This window comes from Phymastichus coffea, unplaced genomic scaffold, assembly GCF_024137745.1.
Source record: "Phymastichus coffea isolate CEN01 unplaced genomic scaffold, Cenicafe_Pcof_1.1 PCOF00020, whole genome shotgun sequence".
Taxonomy (NCBI): domain Eukaryota; kingdom Metazoa; phylum Arthropoda; class Insecta; order Hymenoptera; family Eulophidae; genus Phymastichus; species Phymastichus coffea.
Genome location: NW_026706831.1, coordinates 3,349,491 through 3,363,261, shown reverse-complemented (window position 1 = coordinate 3,363,261; position 13,771 = coordinate 3,349,491). Strand labels below are relative to the sequence as shown.

Below are 13,771 nucleotides of genomic sequence, written 5' to 3'. Positions count from 1 at the left end.
ACCCCTGAGGGCATCCTCGTCATCACTTTGGTGACTTTAACCTCGTCTGGGTGTACTACCCGTACTTTCATGTCCAGTATCCCCAGGTCTAGCTTGTCGGCTTCCTTCCCAAGCCAGGCCGCCGTCTCCTTATCTTCGCAGACTAAGACCACGGCAGCCTTCCTCGAAAGGAGTCCTCAAAGCGGGGCGCAAACGCCCCCTCCTCCATACCGATGAGACGCTGCACCACAGCCTTCTTCACCCTATCACAGTATTTGGCGGGAATCTCGCCTCCCAGGCAGTCCCTACACGTGAGGAGTACCCTGGGTTCCGACGATGCCGCCGCCGAATAGCTGCGTACGTCCCCTACCTTTTTGGCCGGTCGCATACCAGGTATGGTCGTATCCAGACTAGTTGAGGCCGCCCTCTTCCCAGCCTGACCAGCCCCTTTAGCCGGTTGGAGTTGAGAAACGTTTGCACGTCTCTCCTACCTTTTCCTTTGTTTCCGGGCCTGTCCAAACTTAGGAATCGGTCGCCCCTCATCCATTGCACTCTGTCTGAGGAGTTTCCTCCTCTGTGCCCCACTCAGGTTTCAGTTCTTGCCCGTCCCTTCATGGTTTTCGGTTGAGGTGTCTCTAAAGAGTCCCTCAACTGTATTTTCTTCGAAGTTTCAGCGACCGGTTCTGAGCCCCGGTTCACTTTCACCTCGTTGGGTGTTTGCGCTTGATTTGTGGTAATTTTGTTCCCACGAGCACTGTGGATCCAATAGGTCAACCCGACTGGTTCACAACACCGGGTAAGGCATATATACAACTGGGTTTCGCACGATGCCCAGAGGGAACCGTTCGCGATACAGCATCCCCTGTCATGCATCTCTCAGCACGTTATCTCACACGTTCGATTGGGAGTTGTTTCTTGGTCGTAACCAGTCCTCAGGACATCCTTGTCCAGCCGATAGGTTGGGCCAAGGCACCTTCCGCTCTCGGTCCTTGTCTCAAGCACTGTCTTCTCCTAAGAGTTAACTTAAGGTCCCTCCCGCCAGTACCTAAGAGCCCGTTAACCCTTTTCCTCCCAAATAACACAAATTTTTTTTTAACTTTCATATCTCATATCTTTTAATGAAACCTCATATCTTTTAATGAAAAAATCGTATGAAAAATTTATCAAGCATCACATCTTGTAGATTTTGACCTCCTCTTTCGAATGCCGTTGACAAAATTTACCTGAATTGTAAGCTGGAAACGTTATAGGCCGGTTTTCCGGAAAATTCACAAATTTTTTGCGTTTTTTTTTCAAAAAAAAGTATATTTTGAAATGGAAAAAGTTTGCACACACCATTGGAAACACTGTTATCGGTGTTATAGATGTCTTTTCTTTCAAATGCCGTTGGATTTTTTCCGAAATTTAAAATGACGAACACAAAATGGCGTACGAAAGGAAAAATTTTTTGTTAAAACTTGACGAATTTTTTTCTCCAAAACTATCAAGTTTAGTGAAAAATTTCTAAGAACAAAAATGTCTTAAAATTAGTCAAGAAATACTCTCAAATTTTTTCAGATTTTTTTACAGCGAATTTGGAAATTTCGATTTTCCACGAATTCGAAAATTAACTCTCTCGCCTAAAGTCCTATCGCGTCGCGATCAGGAAAATCGACTATTAGCGAGGGTAGCAAAAAAAAATAATTGTTAGACTTGAAATTTTTTAATATTTTGTGAAACCAATTTGAAAAAAGTGTATACTAGGAATAAAATTGATTAATTGTTTACTCAAAAACTATTGACTCAATAAAAAAATTCATAATAACAAAAGAGTCTTAAAATTTACCAAGTAGTACTCTCATTTTTTTCAGAATTTTCCGAGTTAATTAATCCGAGTTAATTAATTAATTAATTGATCCGAGAAGTGCAAAGTGTCCCATAAGTAGAGCTTGAGTCTCTTTTGTAAAAAGAATATAATTCAGCCCAAGTTTCTCATAGCGCGAAATGTTCTATGAGTCGAGCGTAAATCACAATAAGAAAGGAAAAAATTGTTTAGTTAATCACTAGAGAAAAATAACTTAGGTATAAGCCAAGTTTATTCAACCTCGAGCGCTCACTTTGGAAGGCTAGGAGAGAATGCTAGCCTGTTTAAAATTCAGCGTATTTATACACAGATTTTTCCGCCTATTTTGGCAGCACAGCTCTCTTCATGCTATTTACGCAAGTATGCAAAATCATTTTCTCTGGTTTACGATAGAATAGACAACCCTAATGAAAATCTAAATCATGTAAAAAATATAGACGTTGATATTAGATAATTTAAGTATAATTTACACTTATCGCAAAAAGTGCAGATAAAAGTTATTAACTAATGAAGTTAGTTAATATAATAGCGCAATATTTACAATAAACTAATAAGAAAATTTTACAAATAAAAATAGTTTATCGCTTGTAAAAGTAATTCCAAAAAAGAACTACTTAAATTAATTAATAACATTTAAATAATAATCCATTTCCGTGTTTTTGCAAAATCTTTATAATGTAAATATAAAATCGGTTAATTAAGATTAATAAATATAACAATGTTATCGTTATCTACAGAATTAACGCTTTCGATTCGTATACTATTATTTGTTTAAATAAATTATTAATTGTTTATTTTATTGATTACAGTAATAACTAAGTTGTTATCAATGAAACGAATTTTTACACATGTTTCTCAGATAGTCATCTTGAGTTCAGAGTATCCGCTTTATTATAATTAACATTTACAAAGTTATATACAAATTAAGTTTGCACATTAAAATTCAATACAATTCAGTAGTTAAAACTAACTAAAAATATTATAATCTTAATCTATGCCCAAAAATCGATCTAAAAAATACTTTGTTTCATTGGAATTACTCGTAATAACGCATTTTTATTGAACAATAAAAATTATCATATCTATATCTATAAGTATAGTGACGTCACGCTCCTTATATGGTAATGAAATTTGACTCTAGCACTATATATAATACAATCATATAATATGTGAGGTAGTGCCGTTTAATATACTAATTGATATATGTAGATTCATGAGTTTAGCGGGTTGCAGTAATCCACTGAAAATAAGAGTAGAACTCATAGATAGGACCGGTACATTGCTGATCTCTCCATCTGCAACACATTTATTACTTTTCATTACTTCATGAGCATTAATTAATAAAACATTCATTGTAGTAATTTACCTATCTAAAATTGTGTAAATCTGTTCAACCAATGTTTTAATATTTTAATTCCATAGTAGCCCAGCAGGTAACAATTTTAGTATATTTGGCTGAAAAAGTCAGAGGTCGTAAATCATGCACAATACTCGGAGGTTGATTCTGTCCACCCTATTCCGACTTTTGAAATATCAGCTTGTATAATAATTTGTAATATTACAGCTAATACAGCTTGTATAATAGATTGAAATATCAGCTTGTATAAATATTAATAAGCTAGTTATACCATTCGATTACGCGTCCCTCAATTACTGAAACCTCAAATGCTGGTGTCAGCAACCAAATTTGATTCTCTAAATTCGATGGTTTATATCGCGAAAAAAATATATTAGAAGAGGTCAATCGTTAATGCGTCTCACACATTATTGGCACCCGATATAAAATCATTAAAAATTTTGTCGCTTAATGAATTATAATAAAATAATGCCATTGCGTATTTTGATAGGTTATGATCACATTGTTCCGCGCATGTGGCGTGAATGGAGTATTGTTTCTCAGTCGAAGATCCACCGCCATCTAGTAAACTGAACTTAACTAAATTAAGCTGGAGCCTGGTAGCATTGTTCAGTTCATGAGTTCATTTCGAACCCGCCTTTCATCCAGTGTCCCGACAGAGGTATGCTTCGCTATATGCTATAGTAAATGAATTTGAACATTCATTTACTATGACGTGATAATAGCTCTTTAATTTTATTTCATAAATGTAAGTTGTTCTGGCTAGTACATCCGACATAAAATATGGCATTTATCTTGATCTCTGCTTGCAATGGAGTAATATTTTAACTTTCTTTAAAATAATATTATAATAACTGGTAGGACATCTTCAGGCATACTTGTCTTAGGTCTTGTAAATAATGGACGAAATAAAAGTATAATTTAACGTTGTTATTGTTATAAATTTAATTATGTGGTGATGTAATTATACGCATACTTTTTGTAATAAACCTGAAGAATGGAAAATATTAGAAGCATCGGATAACAAAGTGAATATTGCCATAATAATACATAATACAGAGAATATTACTATAACTATAGACAAAGCCCAAGGAAGCATCTCAGCTAGCACCAAAAAATGCAGTTGACATTCTAACAAAATATATTCAGAAGGAAGGTAAAGGAAGTGTGTGGAACCGATTCCAATGAAACTGTGATATGTTGTAGAAGAGTAAAAAATAAGTGACATGTATTTTTTTATGTGCTAATAAATGGTTTAAAGGGGCGAAAACTACCCCCAAATTTCGACCCCAAAAACCGTTTCTTCAGTATATCTCCTTTTCTATATAAGATTTCTTTTAGTAAACAACTGGTTAATATTTGTTACAGAATAACAATATCATTCAGCACACCAAGTTCCACAGAGGTGCATCCCTTATTTCGCAAGAGGAAAAAGTTATTTTTTTCTTGAATTCTCGGAAAAATACAAATTTAATCCAAGGTCAACGAAACTTATATTGTCCTAAGGGACATTGAAAACTAAAGTTGACGTGTTTCGGCATTTTTTGTTTTTATATATTATGGGGGGTAAACTACCCTTAGATAATTTTCATTCTTATTCGAGTAAAGCGCCGTAGATTTCAATGGAATTTGGGTCGATTATAAATTTTCAGAGAAACAAGAGATGAGCATTATTTTATATAATGATAAATGTTTTAAAGAGGTGGAAACAACCCCTGAAATTTGTCTTTAAAGTACATTTTTCAGGGTATATCTATTTCTACGTAACAAATTCCAAATTCAACTGGAAATTGATTGTTACTTGTCAACAAAATGATGCGCCGTACCAATCTTCAAGGATTTGCACATCCTAACTATGGTAGGATTGGTTGTGATTAAAAAGAATTTTTTTTTCTAAAAAAACTGAAAACGAAATTCAACAATACTGGTATTGTTTTATTAGAAGTTACGTTGAATGCTAAAGTACACAGGTATGTATAAGCTACCTTTAATTCTCATTGAAACAAAATGCCGCAGATCACTGATTTATGTGATATATTGATATAGTATAGAAGGTAAAAAAGTATTAACGTGTTTTATATGTAATGACTGATTTTCTAAAAGAATACAATCTACTCGTAAAGTTTATTGGTAAAAACCGTATTTTATTGATTAGTATAATTTATTATTTTTCAATCTGATCGACTTTTTAAAGGGATTTATAGGTATGTACGTGGGGGGGGGGGGGGGGGGGGGGGTCAATAAGTTTTTACAAAAAGAAGGAAAAAAAAGTTTTGCGAATGTAATTTTTTTTTATTTTTCAACATAATCTCCTTGAAGGTCGATACATTTTATTAAACGGCCTTCCAGCTTTTTTAAGCCATCAGAAAAATATGATTTCTGAAAACCCTCAAAATAGGCATTTGTTTCGGCGATAACTTCTTTATTCGACGTGAATCGTTATCCGGCAAGCCATTTTTTGAGGTTAGAAAATAAGAAAAAGTCACTGGGAGCCAAATCAGGCGAATATGGTGGATGGTCAATTAATTCGAACTTTAAATCGTTAATTTTTGCCATCGAAATTGCACACGTGTGAACTCGAGCATTGTCTTGAAGAAAGAGGCATTTTTTTTTTGTTCAAGTGAGGACGTTTTTCTCTGATTTTTTCTTTCAGCTAGCCTAATAATGACGCATAATATTATCCAGTGATCGTCTGGCCCTTTTCCAAGTAGTCGATATAAATGATTCCATACGCATCCCAGAAAACCGTGGCCATATTCTTGTCAGCTAACTTTACTGTCTTTGCCTTCTTTGGGGCTGGTTCTCCTGCGGTAATCCATTGTTTAGACTGTTATTTTGTTTCAGGAGTGGAGTGGTGTACCCATGTTTCGTCTACAGTTACGAGTCGACGCCAAAAGTCTTCCGGATTACGACGTATGCGTGCCAAAAGAGCCTTAGAGGTGACCACGCGGGTTCGTTTGTTTTCAACAGTGTGCAAACGCGGCAACAATCTTGCTGATATTTTTTTCATCCTCAATTTTTCATGCAAAATTGAAATGATTGTACCCTTTGATCCCCCTTTGGCCTGAACTAATTCTCGCAATTTTAATCTTCTATCACTCAACACCATATCGTGGATTTTGTTGACCATTTCGGGCGTACTCACTTCTACGGGGCGTTCTGAACGACCTTGTACGGCCGCGTTTAAATTCAGTTACCCAGTTATAAACAGTCCTAAACACAGGGGCAGACTTGCCATGAACGGCGTTCAACTCAACTGTGATTTCTTTTGGTGTAAGGCGTTTCAAATGAAAATGTTTTATCACCGCTCGAAACTCTGTTTTTTCCATTTTTCAAATAAACCAATAACTTTTTGTTCAACCAATGCTCACAAAAAAACGACTTAATGAATCGAGCTGAAACTTTGTACGATATCTAGTTAGTAGTATTGCTTGCCAAAAATATCTTTTCGTTTCGTTTTAATGGTTGTGGGTACCCGAGGTCTCCGATACGCCACAATTCAAATTTGAGGCCAAAAACATCATAATTTAAGCGTGAGGAGCGCCATCTCTTGGATTTTGTAAAGACTTATTGACCCGCCCCCCTCGTATTAAACCATTCTTCTTCACTCTTGACCTTTTTGAAATGTCTATCAAAATGTTGAGTGCTTTTAGACCAACTGAAATTGATTTTTTATAAGATATTTTACAGAATGACGAGAATCCATTAAATCAAATCTTATAATTACAGATAAAATGCATAATTCCTTGTTTTAATACTGAAAAAAACATATTTTACATACCAATAGTTAATAGCACAACGCACTTTCGAGTAACTTCATCATTAATCTGGTATTTATATGTTTTGCTTTTGAATGATTCATCACTTTGTTTTTCAAATAACTCAACGTAATCAAAATCAATAATTGCTGTAGTTAAGACTTTATTTTATTTTTTTGTATTTTTGTCAACAATATATGCTCATTGTACAGACATTTTATCACACTTTTTAAATATTGAACAGTGTTGTCAATACTTACTTCCATTTTTTCTAAAGTAGAGAATCAAGTTTATCCAACTAGATTTAATTATCAGATATCTTTAAACTTGTTTTTTTTTTAAATATAAAACATAAAAGTATTAACACCAAAAATAATATTTTTAACTAAAAATATTCGTTTTCATTACCTTCAATGTGAAAAATATGTAGTATCATTATTGTTGAATAACAAAATATGATTTGTAACAATTTTTTTTAGGAGATGAATAAAGACAGCCCATTTTAACTGAGTTAGGTTGGAAATCATCACAATTCTTTTAGTCTCAGTACAAGTATTACTTAAAGTGAGTAATTATCTAATCTATATTTTTCTATGCAATGCTTTATTTTATTAAAAATCACGTATTTATATTTAAATTTTCTTTTGCTATTTTTTCAGAATCATGAGCAAGTGATTTCAATTTTATTTCATCTGTTGAGCTTGCAAAGATGAAAAGACGTAATTGTAAAACTTATTTACATTTTGGATGTAAAAAGGATTCCTCGAACTACAACATATCATGTTAAAAAAAGGATCGTGAGAAAGGAGATTACCATTATAATAATATTAACTAGCACTAACGATTTTTAATATAAATTTCATACTTGCTGTAGATCAACAATTTACATAAGCGCAATGATAGTACTGAAAATTATTCTTCAAATCCTGTGTCTGATGAAAGCTATGAACAAAACCATAATGATTATCACAGTCATGCCGTTGGGTTATATGAGACGTTATATGAAAGAAGATGATGTACCTCTCTTCTTTTACTACAGCAGGAACTAAATAATATTTTTGCTTGATATATTAATGCATTGACTGAATTTGTATATGTACATTTTTACAAATGTAAAATTGTAATTTATTCCAAAAAGTTATTGATAAATTTTTATCAGTTTTTATCATAATTTGTAGCAAAATCATGGAGCACTCGCTTTGCTCGACGCTTCGATCCTACGAGGGTCGTTTGAAAAGTCCGTGCAAAGTCAGAGAGATGGCGCTACTAGTGCGTATCAAGGTTATTTTTAGTTAGTGGCATATCTTGGAAGAGTACACACCAAGTTTTAGCCAGATCGGCCAATTACTTTGCGTTTTACATTCGTTTCAATCAAAGAAATCGAGTCGTTGTAAAAAAATGGACGAAAAATAATTTCGTGTATTGACTAAACATTACTTTTTCAAAGGTAAAACGCCTCAGGAGATTAAACAGAAGCTTGATAAACATTATGGTGATTGTGCACTTTCGATTAGAATGATTTATAAGTGGTTTCAAAATTTTCGGAGTGGCCATATGAGCACAAAAGACGCTGAACGTTCTGGACACCCTGTTGATGTTACCACGTCAGAAATCATTAATAAAATCCATGATATGGTGATGGTTGACAGAAGAATGAAGGTGCGTGAGATTGCTAGTACTGTAGGCATCTCGAGCGAATGGGTACATAATATTTTGCACCAACATTTGGACATGAAAAAGCTATCCGCTAAATGGGTGCCGTGATTGCTCACGATTGACCAAAAACGAGATCGTGTGAAGTGTTGCAAGAATGGTTTGCAGCTGTTCCAGCAAAATCCGCAAGATTTTAAGCGTCGTTTCATCACTGTAGATGAAACATGAATACATCACTACACTCCTGAGACCAAAGAATAGTCTAAACAATGGGTTACCAAGGGGGAATCTGCTCCGAAAAAGGCGATGGTGCCTCGGGTTCGCTCGCAGGGTTCTTGCGCGGCCTACCACGGCCTCGCTTAGCCGGCGCCTCGATCGGCGTCTTGGGAGCCGCCACGGACTCCTCACATTCGTTCGCGGGGGCTGCAATCGCGACGCGCTCGCATATCGGATCCCCGCTGGGATCCTCAACCTTCGCTGGCGGGTCGCCTGCGCCCTCCTGTTCCTCCAACGGTGTTGAGTCCCCGCCTTCCGGTTCCTCGTCGTCCTGGTCCGAGAATGGGCCGAAATAGGGCTTGAGATCCTTAGCGTGGACCAGCTCGGGCAACTCTTCCTGCTGGTTACCGAGGCGGTAGGTATCACATACGTTCTCTATAACATATGGACCAGCATACTTCGGCGCCAACTTCGCCGAAACGCCCTGAGCTGCGGAAGACAAGATACGGTTCCGCTTCCACACCCAGTCCCCAACCCTAAAGTCGGCTTGGCGTCTCCTCCTGTTATAGTAGACCGCCTGACGGTCCGCCTCCTCCCTGGACTTAGAGCCAGCGCGTTCCCATAAGTTGGGTAACTGGCGCATGTGCTCACCCCATTCGGTCAGTTCTTGGCCCTCAGAAGCTTCCCGGGCCAACTGATCCTGGGCTCTCCTAAAGGTCGAGGGGGGAGTGGGCTGTCGACCGAAGACTAGCATAGCCGGGCTATAGCCTGTCGCGCTATGAGTTGCCGAGTTCAACGCGAAGTTGAACTCTGGCAGATGCTCATCCCAGCTCTTATGGTCCCGCTCCACGTAAGACATGAGCATGGCCTTGAGGGTTTTGTTTACTCACTCTGTAGGGTTTGCCTGTGGGTGGTAAACTGAAGTAAGGGCGCGCCGGATGCCGTTCCTCAGCAAGTAGGCATCGACCTTCTGATTTTTATATTCGGTCCCGTTGTCCGAAAGAAATATCTCGGGCGCGCCGAACCTGGTTACCACCCTCTCATGCAATTCCCGCACGATGGTCCTTCCATTGGCCTTGCGTACGGGTACACACTCCACCCACCGAGTGAACAGGTCTAGGAAGACCAAAATATATTTAAACCCTCTCGAGCTCTTTGGGAAAGGGCCAGTAATATCACTGGCCACCACCTGCCAGGGTCACGAGACCTCTCGACAACCCATCAGTCCGCAAGGCGGCCTCTGTTTCGCCTTGCACTGCTGACATACCGGGCAACTCCTAACGTACTCTCTGACCTGCTCATACATTTTTGGCCAGAAATACAGGTGCTTAGCCCGGGAGAACGTTCGTTCTCTCCCCTGATGTCCCGCTGCTGGCGCATCGTGTACCTCCTCGAGTACCTGATGCCTTTTCTCGGCAGGAACCACTAGCTTCCAGGCTTCCTTGTTATCGATGGACCCTTCGCTCTCCTCAGACGGATTATAGTGGTACAGTCTCCCACCTACTACCTTCCAGGTAGGTTGAGAATGCGGGTCCTGGCATACTTCTCTGTACTTTTGTAGATACCAGGCATCGGCCGTCTCCGGCTGATGAGTCATGGCACCCACTTCCACCACCCCCTCCTCATAGGCCCTAGACAAAGCGTCTGGCACCACGTTGAGGTCTCCCTTTCGATACTCTATATCGAAAACATGTCCTTGCAGTGCTAACGCCCAACGCGCTAGCCTTCCTGTAGGATTCCTCATACTGTGGAGCCACCTAAGGCAACTATGATCGGTGATGACTTTGAAGTGGTGCCCCTCAACATAAGGCCGGAACTTCCCGATAGCCCATACTACTGCCAGGCACTCTCGTTCGGAGACTGTATAGATCCTTTCCGCACCGTTTAGGGAGCGACTTGCGTACTCGATTACGCGCTCCTGTCCATCGATTTCTTGCGTCAATACGGCGCTGATCCCACTATCGCTTGCGTCCGTTTGTAGTACGAACTATCCGCTGGGATCCGGCGACTGCAAGATTGGTGCAGAGACCATTGCGTCTCGTAACCTTTCGAAAGCCTGCTGTTGTTCCTCCTGCCAAGCAAACGGAATGCTCTTCTTCATCAGGCGGTTTATCGGCTCAGCGATTGTCGCGAAGTCAGGTATAAAGCGACGATACCACGACATCATCCCCATGAATCGCTTCACCTGTCTGATCGTCCGTGGTATTGGGTACTCCATAATAGGCTTGATCTTCTCTGGATCCGGCCTTACCCCTTCACGGTTCACAAGGACCCCCAGGTACTTGACTTCTAACTTACAGAAGTGGCTTTTGGTCTTATTCACAGTGAGGCCCGCACCTAGAATTCGTTGTAAAACCAATTCCAGGTGTCGCTTATGCTCCTCAAAGGACGACGAAATAATGATTACGTCGTCGAGGTAAGCAAAAGCGAAAGGATCTAAGTCCGGGCCGATCACTTTGTCCATCAACTTCTGAAAGGTCGCGCCCGCGTATGACAATCCGAAGGGCATTCTCTTAAACTGAAAATGCCCCAGGCCGGGGACTGTAAACGCCGTAATGGGGCGCGACTCCTTTTTAAGAGGAATCTGGTGGTACGCGCTACTCAAGTCCAGTGTCGAGATGAACTTAGCATCCCTGATCCTTCGCAGGATGTCGCTCATGAAGGGTAATGGATAGGCGTCCGGCTTGGTTACCGCGTTTACCTTCTGGTAGTTTACGCAGAACCGATATTTGCCATCTGCCTTCTTCACCATCACCACTGGACTTGACCACCCGCTGGTTGCTGGCTCAATGACGTCATTGTCCAGCATGGCCTTGACCAGCGCGTGCATATCATCTCGCACCCTGTCGGAGACCGGATAGTATTTTTGTTTACAGGGTCGAGCGTCTCCGATGTCTATCTCATGCTCGACCCCCACAGCACAGCCTAAACACTCGCCTCCGTCTGGAATTAATCCATCGACGAGGCTAGCCACTTCTTGGCGCTGTGCTTCCGTGGCTTCAATCAGGCCTACTGGTGCGAGGTACGACGTACCAGTGATACTTGCCAATTCCAACGGCACCGCCACTTTGGCTTTCGCCAAGTACAGCTGGTCCGTGTCAGGGTTCAGGTTGGCGCTGAATTCCCGTACGAAATTCGCGCCTACATAGCAGTCGTCTGACAGCAGTGGCGTTATAGCGACCCTTACATCTTTCGTGATTCCCTCTACCGTGAAGGGGAAAATCACATGACCCAAGATGGGACATGGGCGACCGTCGGCGAGATTTGCTTCTCCCGCACGCGTCACATCCAGGCCCAGCCCCATGTCCGATGCCAATCTAAGCCCGAGTTGACCCATTACCATCGATGAGGCCCCGGTATCGTAGAGTGCCCTCAACTTGTAGGCACCTATGTCCACCTGAAGCCACCATCTGGTCTTATCCTCGGGATTATACCTGCGGGGAGCTTTCTCCGTCCCTTTTTCCTCCGTGGTCCGGAGGCTTTCACGGCTCCTCTTGCCTTGGGTCGCCGCTACTCGCGTCGACGTGCTCGCACCCGCTGGTTTCTGGGTCGCCGGCGTATCCTCTGGAGCGTCAGGTGGTCTCCTGGAGCTTTTGGGTCTGACGGTCTCCTCTCCGACCCATTCATACCCATGCTCCACCACCTGAATTCGACCTCCATACCCTTCAAGGATACAAAATGCCCGGTTACCCAGATCAGGCATCTGCTCGGTCGCTGTCGCTTCCAACGCCAGCGCACTGCCAGGTCTCGTGGGGTCTGATATCCCTGGCGAGACCTTCCTGAACCCTGGGGTCGCTGACGAGCCCTTGCCATGTTCAAGCGACCCGCGACGAGAGGTCACCTTTACTGGAGACGCGGAGGGGACCTCCGTCCTCCGTTTCCCTGCCCGTTTCCCTTGTTGCAATCCGGGCAGTACCTCCTGGTGAAGCCCAGCTTGCCGCAAGACGAGCACTTGATTGGTTGGGAGAAATCTATTTTTCTCCGCTGACCCTCTCGTCGCTGGCCAGGAGACCCAGGGGGGGTTTTATTCCTCCCCTTTTCTTGCGGCCGACCCCTCGGCCGCTTGGGAGAGTTAGCCTTCCTCTCCTTAAAGTATCGGTCCATTTCGCGTCGCAGTGTCGCAATCTGCGACGACAGATCTTCAATGCGGTCTGTCGCCTGCGTTGCGGCGATTGTGGACCGGTCCTCGGGTTTCCTGGCCTGGGTTTTGACCGGTGACTCGGGTTGCAGCTGTTCCCTACCCCGAGTTTTGTTGGACATGGCCGCCGTTCGGAGTCCTGCCCGGGGCGGTGGTGCCTTTGCTGACACCCCCATGTGTTCGGGGTATAACGTGGACGTAGGCTCCAGCCTGATCCTCGGGCGCTCGTCGTCCCGCAAAGCGGTCTCGATTTCAGTCGCCCGGGAGTGAAATTCGTCCATGTTGGAGAACGCGTTCCTCCTCAGCTGCATTCGGATGGCGGGCAGGAGATTTGCGTATAGCAAATCTAATTATCGCTGCTCTGGTAACGGCGGGCGTAGTTGGGCTAGCATGAAGAGGAGGTGGCAGGCATATTCTCGTACCAACTCTCCTTTCTCCTGGTACCGGGCTTAGGCCTCTTGCAGCAATCTTTGTTGCTGCAACTCACTTGACCCAAACCAACGTCGAGCGCCAGCCACGAAGTCGGCGTAACTCCTCCACTTAAACTTATTGAGCTCGTACCACGTCCTCGCTACACCTTCGAGGAGCTCTGATACCGAGCACAAAATTTCGCCGTCGGTTAGCCCGGAGCCCGCGCGTAGATCCTCCAGTCTTGACAGGAAGGTGTCCACGCACTCTGAAGCCGTACCTGAGTATCGCAGCTTCCATCCACGGACTATCCTACCCGCATCCCGAGTCGCGTAGTACCCTGACGCCGCATTGGCGTCGAACCAGGCGGATCCTTCCGGGATCACCTGCTCTTCACCTATGTCGGCGTCTCTTGGTCC

At 42.1% G+C, this 13,771-nt stretch overlaps 1 protein-coding gene across 2 annotated transcripts in view; it reads left to right on the top strand.

Moving 5' to 3' along the window:
* The window catches only part of LOC131675357 (cadherin-87A), a 943,248-nt gene that overhangs the window by 790,785 nt on the left and 138,692 nt on the right, over nt 1-13,771 (top strand). Inside the window, exon 23 of one of the 2 annotated variants that reach the window (XR_009303046.1) lies at nt 3,670-3,840. The exons of the other annotated variant lie outside the window; for it this stretch is intronic. The gene's annotated coding sequence lies outside the window, so the exon portion shown is untranslated. The remainder of the gene's footprint in view (nt 1-3,669; nt 3,841-13,771) is intronic. 2 annotated transcript variants of the gene reach the window in all.